The sequence below is a fragment of the Bufo gargarizans genome, chromosome 5, assembly GCF_014858855.1.
Source record: "Bufo gargarizans isolate SCDJY-AF-19 chromosome 5, ASM1485885v1, whole genome shotgun sequence".
Taxonomy (NCBI): domain Eukaryota; kingdom Metazoa; phylum Chordata; class Amphibia; order Anura; family Bufonidae; genus Bufo; species Bufo gargarizans.
The window spans coordinates 255542648-255549005 of record NC_058084.1 but is presented as its reverse complement, the minus strand read 5'-3'; positions in this window follow the sequence as shown (position 1 = coordinate 255549005).

Below are 6358 nucleotides of genomic sequence, written 5' to 3'. Positions count from 1 at the left end.
TTCAAGCACTTTTCTCTTCTCAGTTCAGGCTTTGTGGACATTCCCTCAGTACTGGTCACATGGCCTCTCCCCTGTCTGTTTTGTTTTCACATACTCAAGCAAAGCTCTGCTCCACCTCCTTTCTCTTTGTGTTTCTTTCACTGGTCATAGCCCCATCATTTTTTATTATTCTGCCATAACATACCTGTGGCGAAACCAACCTCGCCACGGTGTTTTGGAGGGGGCTGTTTACCAGCCTCCTGCCCTGGGATTATGGCCCCATATGTAATTGGGTCTTAAGGCACTTGGGACGGAGCCCTCTGTCCCTGGATTGCATCATTTGCCTTACTTGCTTGGATGAAGCACATGGTGAGAACAATAGATAGCGGCCATTTTACCTCACAGACACTGTTCTGACTTTCCACACGGTGCTATCTTGCCTGTATTTGGTGCACAGAGACATCATTCAGTAGTTTGAAACTACCAAACAGGGGACACATTTATTAGTGACTATTTTCTGTATAACTTGCATATTTTCAGTGTAACTGTATCTTCCAAACTACTGAACGGATGTGGGTGAATTTTGGACATGTGGTTCACCCAGATCCCCCGGTTCCGAGGATATATTGGTTATGGGGTTATTGCATGTTTTGGGGTTCCTGTGATATGTTTTATAAAATTGTATGTTATGTGAGGGCACCCAGATAGCTAATATTATTGTATTCGTGTATTCTGAGTGCCATTCACCTAATGATATGCACTCAGACTTGAGCTATCTGGGGATATGTTAAATGTCTGTGTTTGCTGTGGGGGTGTGCCATTGTGTGTTTAAATGGTGATGTCTGTGCTGTTGTCTCCACATGTGTATTGGCGATCTCCCCTTTGTCCTGAGAGATAATTGGATTGTCTTCGGTCGTCTCCGGGACAGAGGGGAGGAAACCATGATGCATTGTGGGGATATGTTGTATCTGTCCTGTGTCGCAGTCTCCCTTCTGGTCCTCTAGGGGGCGGGAACGATTGGTTGCTGTATTTACATTGTGTGTGTTGTGAATTACTGATTGGTTGGATTTCAAAACCCTGTGGGCAGTACTATGTTTGTTTTTTTTATCAATAAAAGAGGCTGTACTTGAAGTACAGTCAGAGCACTGCTTGACCCTCAACACGGAGCCTTGTCTCGTTATTGGGGGGATTCCATGTATGCTGTTGGAGACTGATTGCCAGGAGTGTAAGCTGACTGAATGCTTTTCCTGTTCGTCTGCTGACAGTTATTTGCGAGGTTCTAGTTTGGAGTGCTATTTTGTATCCAGTTCGGGAGGTTGGTGTTCTGCAGTAGCTGTGCCTGTCGCTCGGAAAGGGGCATATCGCCTAAACGGATCTTAACCCCTTGTCTGCTGAAGCGGTGTCGTTACATTGGTGGCAGCAGTGGGATCGTTCCTACAGCCAGAAGGACAGCTACAGGAGACACCATTTCTTTGGATTTTACAACTTAAGGGCAACGCATGTCTCAGTACAGTGACCCTAAAAGCACCAGGATGGAAATAAGCAGTGGAGTACAGATACTCTGTGGAGGAATTTGACCGTATGATGTGGTTGCGGCTGAACTTCTTCGGACCCAATCCAGCTGAGAAATACGTAAAGTTCGTGAGGAATCTAGTGTCTAAGACCCTACTATACCGGGCAGAAGGTGACGGTCAGCTGCCACGTTGGGTGGACCTCCATCGGAGGTTACGGTTGCGGGACAGTGGGAGCCTAGTCTCCATTCCCCAGCGACAGTGTGAAGTGCAGGGAGGGGAGAGCAGCGGCTTCCCTCCCCAGCGGCAGGCTGAGTTACAGGGGGCAGAGGTAGTTGTTCCTGCCCCCCAGCAGCAGCATGATTTTTTGGGAATTGGGAGCCTAGTCTCCATTCCCCAGCGGCAGTGTGAAGTGCAGGGAGGGGAGAGCAGCGGCCTCCCTCCCCAGCGGCAGGCTGAGTTACAGGGGGCAGAGGTAGTTGTTCCTGCCCCCCAGCAGCAGCATGATTTTTTGGGAATTGGGAGCCGAGTCTCCATTCCCCAGCGGCAGGCGGAGTTACAGGGGGCAGAGACAGTCGGTCCTGTCCCCCAGCGGCAGAGTGTCCTACAGGGAATAGAGAGCCCAGTCTCCTTTCCCCAGCAGCAGGACACTGTATTGGGAGCGGAGGCGGTCGGTCGCCCTCCCCAGCGGCTGGAAGTATGTATGGGAGAGGAGCACGTTACCCCCTCTTCCCAGCGGCAGCTTAACGCACCAGGGGGAGACAGTAAGCCCCACAACAGTGCAGATGGGACCGTGGTCTCTGCACTTACAGCACAGGGGGTAGGGACAGTCGGTCCTGTCCCCCAGCAACAGGGCTGTTTAGCCAAAGGGGAGACAGTCGGTTTCCCCCTCCGACAACCAGACTCCAGCCAGGCTTCTTCCGTGGTAGCGCTGGCACCAGGGCAGAGTACCGCTGATCCCTGCCCACAAAGCAACCTCCACTCCAAGCCAGGGAGCAACTCAGAGACCGGGAGTACCAGCTACAGATATAATCTTGGTGGATTCACTGGACAGAGACAGTCTACTAAATTCAGCAGGTCCAGTATTGGGTTGTGGGTGGGCTGCCAGACTAACTCAGGTACCGACCGGCGTGAGGTCAGGTATCTGGTTAGTCTTCCCTGGGGGGGGAGATGTGTGGCGAAACCAACCTCGCCACGGTGTTTTGGAGGGGGCTGTTTACCAGCCTCCTGCCCTGGGATTATGGCCCCATAAGTAATTGGGTCTTAAGGCACTTGGGACGGAGCCCTCTGTCCCTGGATTGCATCATTTGCCTTACTTGCTTGGATGAAGCACATGGTGAGAACAATAGATAGCGGCCATTTTACCTCACAGACACTGTTCTGACTTTCCACACGGTGCTATCTTGCCTGTATTTGGTGCACAGAGACATCATTCAGTAGTTTGAAACTACCAAACAGGGGACACATTTATTAGTGACTATTTTCTGTATAACTTGCATATTTTCAGTGTAACTGTATCTTCCAAACTACTGAACGGATGTGGGTGAATTTTGGACATGTGGTTCACCCAGATCCCCCGGTTCCGAGGATATATTGGTTATGGGGCTATTGCATGTTTTGGGGTTCCTGTGATATGTTTTATAAAATTGTATGTTATGTGAGGGCACCCAGATAGCTAATATTATTGTATTCGTGTATTCTGAGTGCCATTCACCTAATGATATGCACTCAGACTTGAGCTATTTGGGGATATGTTAAATGTCTGTGTTTGCTGTGGGGGTGTGCCATTGTGTGTTTAAATGGTGATGTCTGTGCTGTTGTCTCCACATGTGTATTGGCGATCTCCCCTTTGTCCTGAGAGATAATTGGATTGTCTTCGGTCGTCTCCGGGACAGAGGGGAGGAAACCATGATGCATTGTGGGGATATGTTGTATCTGTCCTGTGTCGCAGTATCCCTTCTGGTCCTCTAGGGGGCGGGAACGATTGGTTGCTGTATTTACATTGTGTGTGTTGTGAATTACTGATTGGTTGGATTTCAAAACCCTGTGGGCAGTACTATGTTTGTTTTTTTATCAATAAAAGAGGCTGTACTTGAAGTACAGTCAGAGCACTGCTTGACCCTCAACACGGAGCCTTGTCTCGTTATTGGGGGGATTCCATGTATGCTGTTGGAGACTGATTGCCAGGAGTGTAAGCTGACCGAATGCTTTTCCTGTTCGTCTGCTGACAGTTATTTGCGAGGTTCTAGTTTGGAGTGCTATTTTGTATCCAGTTCGGGAGGTTGGTGTTCTGCAGTAGCTGTGCCTGTCGCTCGGAAAGGGGCATATCGCCTAAACGGATCTTAACCCCTTGTCTGCTGAAACGGTGCCGTTACAATACCTATTAAATAGTTATTGCTGCCCCCAAACTGACCTAACACCCCTGGTGATTTGTAGCCAGCACCTAGCTGCGATGAACAACTAGGGAGGAGCAAGGAGCCTAGTGCTGGCTAAACACACATGCATAGCTATAGAGTAAGAGAAAGCTGTGCATGTATGGTAGTAAACTATAATGAACTAGAGGATAGGTCTTCCTAGAGCTGAGACAGCTGGGCAAGCACAAGGCTCAGGTCCCTGAGTCTCTATTCTATGATAATGTGCTGTGATCAGAGCAAGAGCATAGCCCTTCATCATAGAGCACAAACTCGGTGGTCTGAACCCTGTGCTTGCCCTGCAATATGTATCACAAATTTCCCCTGGGTTCTCTTGCAGGGAATGCTCAGAGCGGCTTAGCACATCGCTGACAATGTAAAGCTGAGTCACAGAGCGCACACTTGGCTAGGAATGGCTGCTGCTAAATATGATTGCCACCCCTCCCAACAAAAAAATACCAGCCAAGTGTACATGGGTATAAAGGGTGTGTGATTTGAGAGTGTGGCTTAACATAGTTATGTTATCATGTTCTGAGTTTTGCCCTTTTTTTAAAAATAAATACCTGTGTCCACAAAAGGAAAATATTTGGAGTCACTATTTTACAATTATTTTTGCTAGGTTTTGAACCCATGACCATTGAAGGCAAAAACACTAACCACTAAACTACAGAGCAGAAAGCTTGTAAGTGTGTGATAAAATCCTCATTAGTGTTTTCACACAATTGGTGTGAAAAACTTGCACAAAATAAATTACAATATTGTAGTTATTTAAAGCATAACATTTATTTAATTTAATTTTAATATATTGAGACATTGAGTTAAAACAATGCTATATGTGCACTGCTTTACTGGAAGGGTGTTGGGTATAACTGGCAGCTCTAGTCCCATATACGTCAAGCGGCACTTTGTCAGAGGGGGCGCTTGAACATTATCTTGATGGGGGATGCTTGGCCTAGGTTCTTTCCCAATATAAGCTGATTCAGGAAGCTGGGAGAACCCTAACAGGCTGTATTCCGGGCACCCGCCCTGAAAAGGGTGACCCCCAGCCGCTGGAACCTTGGGTCTATTGCTGTCAAACCCTAAGGCCTCATGCACACGGACGTTTTTTTTCACGGTCCGCAAAACGGGGTTCCGTTGGTCCGTGATCCGTGACCGTTTTTCCGTCCGTGGGTCTTCCTTGATTTTTGGAGGATCCACGGACATGAAAAAAAAGTCATTTTGGTGTCCGCCTGGCCGTGCGGAGCCAAACGGATCCGTCCTGAATTACAATGCAAGTCAATGGGGACGGATCCGTTTGATGTTGACACAATATGGTGCCATTTCAAACGGATCCGTCCCCATTGACTTTCAATGTAAAGTCTGGAGTTCTGTTATACCATCGGATTGGAGTTTTCTCCAATCCGATGGTATATTTTAACTTGTAGCGTCCCCATCACCATGGGAACGCCTCTATGTTAGAATATACTGTCGGATATGAGCTACATCGTGAAACTCATTTCCGACAGTATATTCTAACACAGAGGCGTTCCCATGGTGATGGAGACGCTTCAGGTTAGAATATACAAAAAAACTGTGTACATGACTGTCCCCTGCTGCCTGGCAGGTGCTGCCAGGCAGCAGGGGGCAGACCCCCCCCCCTGTTTTTAACTCATTGGTGGCCAGTGGGCCCCCCCTCCCCTGTTGTTAACTCGTTGGTGGCCAGTGTGCGCACCCCCCTCCCTCCCTCCCTCTATTGTAATAATAGCATTGGGGCCAGTGTGCGCGCCCCCCCAACCCCCCCTCCCTCCCTCTATTGTAATAATAGCATTGGGGCCAGTGTGCCCCCCCCCCCCCCCGATCATCGGTGGCAGCGGAGTAGAAGATTCATACTTACCTGGCTGCTGGCTGCTGCGATCTCTGTGTCCGGCCGGGAGCTCCTCCTACTGGTAAGTGACAGGTCTGTGCGGCGCATTGCTGTCACTTACCAGTAGGAGGAGCTCCCGGCCGGACGCAGACATCGCAGCAGCCAGCAGCCAGGTAAGTATGAAAATCTTCTACTCCGCTGCCACCGATGATCGGGGGGGGGGGGTGTGTTCTATACCACGATGCGATGTAAAGCAAGTAACGCTGATGCCCAGGTACCAGTGCAGCCCTGGGGTCTGTCTCTGCCGGGGGGGGTGAGCGCGCCTCCTGATGCACCTTTACGCTCTGAACCCAGTGAATGGCTAATGTAGCGATGAGTCCCGTCTCGATTATGAAGATATTAAGCCATTGAGTTCAACTGCACACTGGCCCCAATGCTATTATTACAATAGAGGGAGGGAGGGAGGGGGGGGGTTGGGGGGGCGCGCGCACACTGGCCCCAATGTATTAAAACAATAGAGGGAGGGAGGGGGGTGCGCACACTGGCCACCAACGAGTTAACAACAGGGGAGGGGGGGGCCGCACAATGATATTCAAACTGGGGAGGGGGGGGGG